The sequence below is a fragment of the Equus quagga genome, chromosome 8 (assembly GCF_021613505.1).
Source record: "Equus quagga isolate Etosha38 chromosome 8, UCLA_HA_Equagga_1.0, whole genome shotgun sequence".
NCBI lineage: Eukaryota > Metazoa > Chordata > Mammalia > Perissodactyla > Equidae > Equus > Equus quagga.
This window is the reverse complement of record NC_060274.1, coordinates 37,245,981-37,258,847: the sequence shown is the minus strand read 5'-3', so window position 1 is coordinate 37,258,847 and position 12,867 is coordinate 37,245,981. Positions and strand designations below refer to the sequence as shown.

Sequence of the window (12,867 nt, the reverse complement as noted above, 5' to 3'; positions counted from 1 at the left end):
ATTTTGTTTAAGTCTGTTTAGTCAAGTTTTCTGATACTTGCTGCCCAAAGCATTCTAACACAGAGGATCATAATTATTTGACTTTGTTTTTATTTATTAGTGAATCATTCTAATTTGAACAAAAATTACTGTACCTCTCTCAGTTTGGACCTAGGCCCATATTCTCATTATTATACTTATTTCAGTTTTCAAAAACAATAGACCTATTAAAGGGGTCGTCTAAAACCGTAGGGACAACCTCTGACTCTTGCAGTATTTCATATACAGATCTCGAAAACCTACAGTAACTCAACTCCCTATGAGGATAACATGAGGATAATGACATGATTCCTGGTGAGCTGCCACAAGGAGCATATGTTCCCATGAATATCCATGCCTCCAGGGGCCCAGAACTATGGAAAGAAAGTGACCTAATAACAACTTTCCATTGCTTCCTGAAAAAAAGCTTCTGGCCTCATAACATAATAATAATATAGCATGGGTTTGCTTTTTCCATCCTAGATCATCAAATGTGACTGGGAATCTACCAAGCCAGGTCAAACATATCCCAAATCGAGACTGGCTCCTGGAACAACTCTCAGGGTGATTTTTCAGGCTTGGTGCCACAATTTGTTATTGCCCTCTACTTAGCATGGCAGCCATGCCTCCTACAAGGGCTGTCAATAGGGTTCGGCGTGTGTGAATCTCCTTGCAGCAGCAACCATTCTCCTTTACTTTATTCTTGGGATTTACACTCACTTTTATGTTCATTTACTGCTCTGTTGAAATTGAAACTGCCTTATGGCAGCTGGTTTAGCTGTACTGCCCAGGTGGCAAAACTAATAAACTTTGAGTCACCCACTTCTGGACTTCCATCTGGTCTTGGGCATTTGAAACATGGAGCATTCCAGGGCTGCCTGGGGCTGCCTAGTGCTAATCACCATTTCACAGATAACTTCTGTGTCTTTCAAAATGGAAAAATCAAATCAACATTTTGTAGTAAAAATGCACTGGTTGGGAAGTCCAAATTCATGGTTTCTAATTTCTGTCACCCTCTAAGCAGTTGTACCATCATAGGCATATAATTTAACTTCTTTGACCTTCAGACATATACTCTATAAAATCGTGGGCACTTGACCTAAACCAATCGTTTTCAAACTTATTTTTAAAAAAGCAGAACTCCCGCATCAACCAAATAATAGTGAAATCCTAATGTGTAAGCAGATAATACCCCAAGTGCTCCAGTGCAAGCAGAGGCAGGCGTACAATGCCATCCTATGCCAACATGAACACAGAATACACTTTGCAAAATAGTAAATGGTCTTAAATTTGCTTCCAAGGTCTACACTTCTGACTCTATTATTCTTTTTAAGAGTCTGGTAGATAAAAAGGTACCAGGGATGCAATAGTACTCATTTTCCCATGAAGGCTCTTCCTGAAATTGGAGAAATTTTCTCAAGTCTTAGATTTTTCTATAGAACAGGTGCTTCTATGATCTAGGTATGTTGAGAGGGGTTTTTTGTTCCTTTCAAATAAATTCTGGTGAAAGTCATTCTCTTGGGAGTTCTGGTGCTACTGAAGGGCAAGAATTCACATTAATAAAGGTAATTTTTTGCAAGCAAAGAATCACAAGAGGCTTGGTATTTCCACTTTTCTAATTTCAAAGTCAACTGACAGTCAGTAGACCAACATCGGCAAGAGCTGCATGAGGTAGTGGGCTGACTGGATGATACAGGTCAACCCGTAAATCCTAGATTGATCTGAGATGGCTGCCAACGTAGGCATGGGCTGGATTCTAGAGTGGACATCAGCCTGGCTGTCTCATTTCTTGCCCACTACCTTATTCTTTCTTCTCAATTTTGACTTCTGTGTTTCTGGCCCTGCCTTGATAAGCTATCTTTGACAATGATTTAATAAAAGTAGCCCCATTTAGAGTGAGTTTGAATGAAGGGTGAAAACTCATCTCGCAGACTGTTTGTAAATGGAATACCATAGCCATTCTCTCCCACAATATGAAGTCATGAAAACAAAAAGCACTTCAGAACTAGCAAGCTCCCAATGGGCAGAAAGGTTAAATAAGATTTGAAGCCAGTTGCCATGCAAAAACAGAGTGTGATTTGTGAGTAACTACTCAGAGGCAAAGTTGGGGAAAAAAAGAATTCTATTTTTAAAAAAAGAGAGCAACAGGGCTAAATTTAGCAACCCGATGTTTAAAAGGAGCATTGCTAATCTGAAAGTAATCTACTATTTACAAGGATATATTTTAAAACAGGAGAAGGGGGAGGAAGTCAACAGCTATGACGTGATTATGTATAAAAAATCAGAGGCTTCCTGGCAATTAATGACAAACTTTCTGCAAATTAAAAGAATGCAGGATGTGACTTTTAGGTTAATAACTACATACTGTATATCCATTCTAAATATTGCATTAGATCACTACTTTCATCCCCTAAACTTAGGCTCATTATTTCATCATGTGGATGCTATATAATTTACTCAGAATGTTGCCTTTATATGGTTTCATCTAAACAAAAAAGCCAACTTTGGTTTAATAATAATAATTTGGATAGAAAAACTATTACTTTAGATAATACAGTGGGTCCTGATATTCTTTATGTCTAACCAGAAAACCAATGGGATGATCAAAGTAGATCTCAAAGGGCACAGCCCCAAAAGGCTTCAGGAAGAATACGCTCAATTATTTCCCAAAGCAGCTTAATGGTGTCTGTCACCTCATGTTTCACTACTGCCAAATGAGGTTCAAGCTGCAATAATAGAATCTTTCATCTCCAAAAGGACAACCAAGTATGATAGGTAACATGGGGAAAACAAGACTGGAACTATGGTCCGTTGCATCAAAACTGTTAATTTCTTCCCAACTGCTCACTTGCATATATTCTGGCCTTCAACTAAGCTTGACTAGACACCAATCACGCCTCACTTCTGCACCTGCCTATATCCCCATCCACTCTTCAAAGTCCATTTCAACATCACCATTTCCATCAAGTGCTCCCCATCACCCAAGCAAAAAAGTATTTTCCTGCATCTGAACAAACATAACGTCTTAATTTGTCCAACTCCTACTGCACTTTCATAGTTTGCCCTGTACTATAATTAGAATTATAAGATGGCGAACCTAGACAAATCTAGATCAGTAGTTCCTAAACCTGGCTGTATATCCCAATCACCTGGGGGAATTCCTGGACCCTACCCTAGACTTACTGCATCAGACTCTCCAGGGATGGAGCCTGGGAAAAAATCATTTAACCAATGTACAATTAATTGCACACAAGATTTGAGAACCAAAGCCTTAGGAAAGTCTAGTCAAACCCCTTAATATTAAAGATGGATAAGTAAAGGAACAGAAAAGGGAAATAATGTATCTGATGCCACACAGCAGGCTAGTGGCAGAACTTTAAACTACGCCAACTACAGTGCCCTCTTCCATGCTACAGTATTATTCATATCCTTTCGCTCCTTGTAAATTGAGAACTATTTCAGGGTTGGAATTGTGTATTACAAACCCTTTGCATGTTCTCATAGCAACTAACATAGAGCTTGCACACTAATTTTTTTTAACACATGAATAAAAACAGTAATTACTAGTTGTTTATTTATTCAACAAATACTGAGTGCTGCTTTGTGTAAGGCATTATGCTAGGTACCGGGTATACATAAGCAAATGAAAAGACATAGTCCTGCCCCGTTTGGACTTAAGAATAGCAGAGAAGGTAACTAAACAAACAGTTATAGGAACTGCCATAGAGAGAGGAGATAGAGGAGAATTTTAAAAACAAAGAGAATAACATGTGTGAAAGCCCTAAGGCAGGAGAAAGATTGGCATACACGAAAAAAACCCAAAAACTGAAAGTAGACCAATGTAACTGAAGCATAGCAAGAAAGAGACAGGAAATGAAATTGGAGAGGATGAGAGACCAGATCACGCCAGCCCTTGCAGATCATTGTAAGGAGTCATTCTTTGCACATCTTTCAGAATGATCACTTTAAAGTCACAAATCATATCATATCATCCTTCTACTTAAAACTCATAGGGCTTCCCACTGCACTAGCAATTAAATTCAAAGAATGAACTGAAAAGAGGCAAGAGAGAAAAGGACCAGTTATGGATATTGCAAGGGTCCAGGCATAAGTTGATGATAGCTCTGACTAGGTTGGCAGCAGTGAACATGTAAAAATATGTGGAGTAAGATATATACTAGGGACAGAATGGACAGAACACGTGAAAGATGTATGGGAATAGCATGGAAGACAGAATGGTGAGGGAGAGGAAGGAGCCAATCATAACTTCCAGATTTCTGGCTGAATATCTCGATGAGCTATACAGGCATTAACAGAAACAAGGAAGTCAGAGAGAGGAACAATTTAAAGGGGGAAGAAAATAAGAGTCTACCTTGGAATACATTGAATTGGAGATGCCTGCAAGACAAACAATTGGGCTGAAGTCATCAACACACTGAAAGCATTTAAAATCATCCTCCAATAGGAAATATAGAGAGATGAAACCAGAAACAATACAAAACAAAAGAAGGTAAGTCTCCATGTCAAAAACAGCCCTTCCTCTGGTCCAGGTATGGTCAATGATGTAGATACAAACACTAGCACCAATTTAAATACCCAGAAGTAGGGTGTAGTTATAAATAAGCTTTGATATCCATATATAATAGAAGACAAAGTAGGCACTCAAAATGATACAACAGAAGAATAAAGCATCATGTGGGAAAATGTTAGCAACTCTTTTTTAAAACGTTTTTATTTTAGAACAGTTTTATGTCTTGTTAATTATAGCCATTCTGACCGGAGAGAGGTGATATCTCATTGTAGTTCTGATTTGCATTTCCCTGATAATTAATGATATTGAACATCTTTTCATGTGCCTGTTGGCCATCTACATTTATAGAAAAAATACCAAGTTAGTACAGAGTTCTCATTATTCCACACCCAGTTCCCCTATTATTAACATATTACATTAGTGTGATACATATTTTCAATTAAAGAATCAATTATTGATGCATTGTTATTAATTAAAGTCCATGTGTTCAGATGTCCTTAGTTTTTACTTAATGTCCTTTTTCTGTTCCAACATACCATCCAGGATACTTACCACCTTATATTTAATTGTTGCCCCCTTAAGCTCCTCTAGTTTATAACAGTTTCTCAGGCTTTCCCTGTTTTTGATGACCTGGACAGTTTTGAGGAGTAGTGATCAGGTATTTTGTAGCATGCTCCTCAACTGGGATTTTTCTTATGTTTTCCTCACAATTAGTTGGGGGTTATGGGTTTTTAGAAAGAAGATCATGAAAGTAAAGCACTGTTTTCAATACATCATATCAAAGGTACATGCCATCAACATGATTTCTCACTGTTGGTGCTGGCCTTGATCACTGGGCTGAGGTGGTGTTTATCAGGTTTCTCCACTGTAAAAGTATTCTTCTTTCCCCTCCTCTCCAGACTGTACTCTTTGGAAGGAAGTCACCATGTGCAACCCACACTTAATGGGTGGGGAGTTATGCTCCTCCTTCTTGAGGGCAAGGTGTCTATATAAATTATATGGAATTCTGCACGGGAGATTTATCTCTTCTCTCCTATTTATTTATTTGTTCAATCATTTATTTATATCAGCACAGACTTCTGCATATTTATTTTATACTTTGGGTTATAATCCACTACTACTTTATTTTCTTGCTCAAGTCATTCCAGATTTGGCCATTGGGCGCTTTTTCAGTTTGCTCCTATGTCCCTTTGACACACTTCTCATCATTGTGAGGTTTTTTGTTTTTAGCACTTACTTCCTTCCTTTGTGGAACTATAAGATGCTCCAGGCTCATCTGTCCTGCTCCAGTCTTACAAGAAAGCATAAAAAGAAGAGTCGTCATAGGGTAGAGAAAGGAACCAATATTTATTTTAGTGTCGACTAGCACTTCACTCATTCATTTATTCAAAAATCTTGATATCACACCTACTATGTGCTAGGAACTGTGTTAGGCACAGTGGATAAAGAGTAAACAAGACAGATATGGTCATACTCTCATGAAGCTTATATTGTGGTGTAAGGTATACTCAGGCATAAACAAACATGAAAATATCAAGGAATGATAAGTGCTATGAAGAAAATAAAACAGAATCACAGAGGGCGCTCTTCTAGACTAGCAGGTTAGTAAAGCACCTTTGAAGATGTCACATTTAATCTGAGACCTGGAGAAGGCATGTGAAAACTCTAGGGGAAATCTTTCTAGGCAACAAGATCAACCAATTAAAAAGACTTTATTGTGGTGAAAAGCTTGCCACATTTAGGAACAAAAATAATGTCACTGTAGCCGGAATGTAGTAAGTAAAAGGGGGAGTAGTTCAAGGTCAGGTCAGGGAGGTATGCAAGGGCCAGATCGTGTGAGTCCTTGTAGGTCTGGGCAAGGATCTGGGATATTGTTCTAAGTGTCACAGAAAGCCATTGATTTATATAATTAGATCACCTGGCTGTTATATGGAATATAAAGGGGCAATATTCATTTATTAATGAAACCATATTATCTCACATGAAATCAGTATTACAACTTTCATTTTGCAGATGAGAAAATGAAGCCCAGGGAGATCTATGTGGTCTAGATCTCACAGTTGGTGAATGGCAAACTACCACTCACACTCAGGTCACTCTACTCTCTAAGTCATCCCTACTCTGCTACCTCCTCTCTGTTCCACCTCTCTGCTCCCAGCCCCTCCCACCTTAGCAGTGCTTGACTTCACATCTTATCCTAGGCCATATCCTTGGCTTCACAGTTTACATTCCCTGCAAGGCCCGCAAATCACTGGAGTGGACTGGACGCCCTCCATGATCACTCAGTGGTCCTCCGCATTTGCTTAGAAAGCACATTATTAACTGAATCAGTAATTCTCTTCATGTTCTTCTGCTCAACTTCACTCATTTACTAACTATACAACATTTTCTGGGAAAAATGTGCTAAAAGAGAAATGAAGGGGCTAGCATTCATAGAGAATACACCTTTCAAGAAGGGAAATTTCTTCTCATATCAGAAAGAGCTTTTGAGATCCTGACATCTCTTTTTTATCCTAATACCATTACTTGGCATGTCAAACTTCCTGCGTAATTTAATCTGCTTCACTTTGTCCCCCACACCCCAAAGTAAACCGATTCCTCCAGAACCAATAGAGCCAAGGAGGAAAAACCTTCAGTTGAAGAGAAAGTACTTTGGGTATCCCATGTTGAAAGAAGAAGAAGAATTCTACCTATTCATACTATATCATTCTAAGTTTCTAACGATAAAAGCTAATATTTATTAAGCACTCATTGCATTATATTCTAAGCATTTTATGTGAATTATCTCATTTAATCGTCATGATAATTGTATGAGAGAGGTGCTGTGATGAACCAATTTTACAAAAGAGACAATTGAAGAACTGAGCAGTTTAGTAATCTGCCCAAGGTTATATACCTAGTAAATGGACGAGCCAGAACCAGAACTCAGCTAAAGTCTGGATTCTAGCATTCTAGACTAAATTACAGAATCAGACTCAAAATTTCTGAATGGCCTTGATCCTGGAAAAGTTTTATTGGAACGTCCTACTCAGTAAAGAAAAAACAGTGATTAAGCATCCTTCTCAATTACGTAAACCTCTACACATAAATTTAACCTTAATTATTACATAATATTTAATACTCATTCAAAGTTTTCTGCTTTGCTGCAACTATTCTGGGCTACTATTCCAATGTAGTTAGAAATAAACTTCAACCTATAAACATGTTACCTATAGCACTGAAAAACCAGTAGAGCTGTTATATAATTTTAAAATCTCTACTTTTATTTACATAGCAAAGAAAAACCATATCATCAAATCCTTCTCTTCATGGCATTTTTTTAACTTAATGAAAGGAACACATACACTTCATATTCCTGTAAATTATCACTAATGATTGTCAAATCATATTGATGTTTATTTTTAAACTGAACTCAAAAGAAAAACATATTTGCATTATACTCAGAATAATTTTGCCAATCCATCTGAATCAGAATCAGACATATGAGGAAACTGAATATCAAATGCCAGAAGGTGAGACCAGACAGCAAAAAGAGACAGAATTTCAAAAGCATGTTTAGGATAATACTTCAAACATATTTCTTACCATGAACCACTGACCCAGTCAATCATTTGACTCAAAAAATGGTTATTAACAACTAAAAAAAAGTGATGAGTACGTGGAAATGTAGAAAAGTAACATTTAATAACATGATTTGCTTATCTACCCTTGTGGTGGCATGTCTTCAGTTTCAAATGTCTTCTTGAAATATGTTTTTACATTTTAAATAATTCAGTTCTTTAAAATATGTCTGATTTTGGAATAAAATACATTGTTTTGCACCACTAGTTTTAAAAAGAAGTTCTAAAAATGAAATGAAAGTTACCTTCGCTTATTGCTTTCTTCATGCATTTAGCAGATATTTAATAAACACTTTTTATATGCAAAGTATTCTAACAGGTGCGGTGGGAGATCTGAACATCAATAAAACAGAGTTTCATCTCTCAAGAGGGTTAAAATCTATAATTCAAAATTGAAATAATCAGTGCCACAAGAGACGTTTTTAAAAAATCAAGTTGGGATAGAAAGTGACATTTGAGCTGATGCTTTAATAATATGAATTTAGTCATGCAAAAAACAAGGAAAAGGGCCTTCCACATGAAAGAAATATTGTGTGCAAAGTCATAACAGAGATGGAAAAGTATTGGGGCTCTTTGAACGAATTATTAATGAATGGAAATAACTGAAACAAGGCAATAGATTTGATGACCAGGATACCATGAATGATCACTAAGATGCAATATCAATAAAACAGTAGGGATAAAAGCCCAATTAAAGGGTTAAAGGTTAAGGAGTCAATGAAAAGATTGTGGGAGCCACAGGAGTATTTTAGAGGGTTGTGTACAGGGGGAAGGAGAGAGGCTGGACAGTAGCTCAAGCAAGTGAGCAGGAAGATAAAGGCTTTATTTTTGAGGATTAAAAAACCCTAAACTTCATTTAAATATGCAAGAAAAAATAACTGAAAGTGTAGAGTCTTAAGCAAGACGAAAGAAGATAAAAAAGAAAGCACAAAAGAAGGGGTTATGGTTAAAAATGTCCTCGCTCAGTGAAGTCTTCCCTAACTCACTCAGCTGGAATCACTTCCTTTTCTGTCTCTCTGTCCATCAGCATGGAAGCTTCAGGAGGGAGAGAACTTGTCTGATTCGTCTCCCATTCTCTCCCCAGCCACAGCAACACTACCTGAGACACAGGCACTCAGTAATTATTAGTTAAACTAGTGAAAAAGTGAGTGAATGATACAGTTTTCCTCTAATTTGGGAGGAGAATCTTAATAAAGAAGAAGAAATATGTTAGGTGAAAAAGAGGAGAGTGGATGCAATCCCCACAAAAAAGCAGAATAGTACAAGGCATCTTCATGGAATGAGAAAGATAGGATGAAATTTGCCTTGTTCTCCCTCTAAACCCTGGCTCTTCCCACTGGAGTCACATAGAGCAAGTCCACTCATTCTTTCACCGTGCACCAAATGGATAAACAGAGAGACTAGTTAGAGAGCAATGCCAGGGCCTGAGGCCTCACAAGGTGGGAAAAGCAACAAAGGTGGCTTAGGGAACAACAAGGGAATCTTCAGGAGTCAACATCTCATTGTGCTAAAAGTGACTATAGGATGATGCTGAAGATTCATGGACGGGAGAGAGATGAACAAAAACTCTTCCCTTAAGTCAGGATTGGCCTAGGAATGGGGGTGGGGTGAATCTGTAACTGAGAGATCAATAGGATCTACGAGGGAGCACTAGGCAGTTCTGAGGCTGAGAAATTGAATGAAGGCTGACTCCCACTGACCCCTTAGACGTCCTTCATTGTCCCATGGTGCCCAAGATGCTGTTTCTTCTACAGAAAGTTGTGGTTCTTTTTGGGAAGAGCTTCATACACTTTGTTTAGTTATGCTAGTTCAGGGAACCTTCTCCAGTTCTCTCTTTGCCACATTTTCCTCTAGTTTTGATTACCTATGCCTTTATGTTCTGGTGACATTTTGTCGCTGTTTCTTCAACACTATTCAATAATGTATTATCCACTTAAAAAGGGGAGGTAGGACAAAATTATGCAGGTACAGAATACAGTACATAATAGGGATTGCTCAGACTGTTCATCTTCCTTGCATGTACACAGGTCACCTTGCATAGGTTTGTCTAAGTTGTGGCTACTGTGAGAAAAGAAGAAATAACAAATCTGAGAGACTTTAAAGGAAAGGATCACAAGACCTGGCAACAGATTGTAAGGAATAGAAAAGAAGGTACAAAGAGAGCTCTAATGGTTTTAGCCTGGACCATAAAAGGAATGTGAATTTACCTATATAAATGGCTTTCTTGGTGAAGAAATATGCTGGGTTTTTTGTTTGTTTCTATGGTAGGGCATACATTGATTTAAAGATGTGGTTGGGATGTCCAAATGAAGATACCCATTGCTAGCTGCAAATCCAGTTGTTGGAGCCTGGATGATGGTGAGAAACAGCCATGGATGTTCAGTGGCTATCTATATAGAGGACTGGGGTGGGCAGGATTCTAAGATGGCCACCAAGATTCCCATCTGCTGGTGAATGCACCCTGTATAATCCCTTACCATTCTGATGGGATGTCACTCTCATGATTAGGCTAACAATCCATTGACTATGATTTAATCAAAGGAGATTGTGTAGACAGCTAATCTTCAACAAAGGAGCCAAGAACATACAGTGGAGAAAGGAAAGTCTCTTCAATCAATGGTGTTGGGAAAACTGGACAGCCACGTGAAAGAGAATGAAAGTAGAACATTATCTTACACTATACAAAAAATTAACTCAAAATAAGTTAAAGACTTGAATGTAAGACCTGAAACTATAAAACTCCTAGAAGAAAACATAGGCAGTACACTCTTTGACATTGGTCTTAGCAGTATCTTTTTGAATACCATGTCTACTCATGCAAGGGAAACAAAAGAAAAAATTAACAAATGGGACTTCATCAGACTAAAGAGCTTGTGCAAGGCAAAGGAAATCATGAACAAAACAAAAAGACAACCTACCAACTGATAGAAAATTTTTGCAAATCATATATCTGACAAGGAGCTAATTTCCAAAATATATAAAGAACTCATACAACTCAACAACAACAACAAAAAAACAACCCAATCAAAAAATGGGCCGAGGACCTGAACAGACATTTTTCCAGAGAAGATATACAGATGGCCAACAGGTATATGAAAAGATGTTCAACATCACTGATCATTAGGGGAATGAAAATCAAAATCACAATGAGATTTCACCTTACACCCATCAGAATGGCTATAATTAACAAGACAAGAAATAACAAATGTCAGAGAAGATGTAGAGAAAAGGGAACCCTCAGACCCTGTTGGTGGGAATGCAAACTGGTGGAGCCACTGTGTAAAACAGTATGGAGATTTCTCAAAAAATTAAAAATAGAAATGCCATATGATCCAGCTATCCCACTCCTGGGTATTTATCCAAAGAACATGAAATCAACAATTTAAAAAGATTTATGCATGCCTATGTTCATCGCAGCATTATTCACAATAGCCCAGACATGGAAGCAACCCAAGTGCCCATTAATGGATGAATGATAAAGAAAATGTGGTATATATACATAATGGAATACTACTCAGCCATAAAAAAGACAAAATTGTGACATTTGCAACAACACGGCTGGACCTTGAGAGTATTATGTTAAGCAAAATAAGCCAGACAGAGAAAGACAAACACTGCAATTTCACTCCTATGTGGAAGATAAACACATGGACAAGGAGAACAGATTAGTGGTTACCAGAGGGGAAGGGGTAGGGAGAGTGCAAAAGCAGTAAAGGGGCACATACGTACAGTGACAGATAAAAACTAGACTATTGGTGGTGAACACGATGGAGTCTATACAGAAACTAATATATAATACTGTACACCTGAAGTTTATACAACATCATAAGCCAATATGACCTCAATAATTTTTTTTAAAGAAAAAAAGGTGATTGTGCTGGGTGGGCCTGATCTCATCAGAAGAACCTTTAAAAAGAAGGTAAACTCAGAGAGCCATGCTCCTACCGGCCTTGAAGACACAGCCTCCAGGAGCTCTACAGCCACAGGAACCGTATTCTGCCAACAACCTGAAAGAGTTTGGAGAAGGACTCTGAGCCCCAAGTGAGAAGTTCAGTCCAGCAGACACTTTGGTTGCAGCATTTAAGACCTGAGGACAGGATCCAGCCTTTCCTGGACTCCACCTATAAAAACTATGAGATAATAACCTTGTGTTAACTAATGCTACATTTGTGTTAATTTATGACGTGGCACTAGAAAACTAACACAAGGCTGAAGCCATCGAAGAGGATGACCAGGCTGGGCAATTAGGGGGAAAGTGGAGGACAAGGACAGGGCACCAGAGTCAACCAAGAAGGATACAAAAAAATCGGTTGTAAAAGTAGGAAGAATAACAGAAAGGTGTGGTGCCTGTAGGCCCAAGAAGGAGCATGTTGGAAGGAATTATGTGAATGTATGTTGAATAGCCAAGGGAGGTCAAGAAGGATGAGAGTGAGAATCATGGACTGGACAAAAGAAAATTAGCCCTGAGAGGCAATATCATAGAGGAATTGGAGTGGACGTTATACTGCAAAAGGTTAAGAAAAGCAGGTAGGAAACAGAAACCTCAAACACAAATGATATATCAACTTTGGTAGTGAACGGAGAAAAGAGAGAACAATAGCTGGAATACATAGCCAAATTGCCAAAAATGGTGTCAAGTAAAGATTGTTCATGATGTTGCCTTTTCCCGGGTTTACAGACTTTAACAGAAAATGAATC

The 12,867-nt window shown here is 38.1% G+C and overlaps 1 protein-coding gene across 1 annotated transcript in view; it reads right to left on the bottom strand.

Moving 5' to 3' along the window:
- SUGCT (succinyl-CoA:glutarate-CoA transferase) overlaps positions 1-12,867 on the bottom strand; it is a 668,838-nt gene that overhangs the window by 537,246 nt on the left and 118,725 nt on the right. The gene's annotated exons all lie outside the window — the stretch shown is intronic.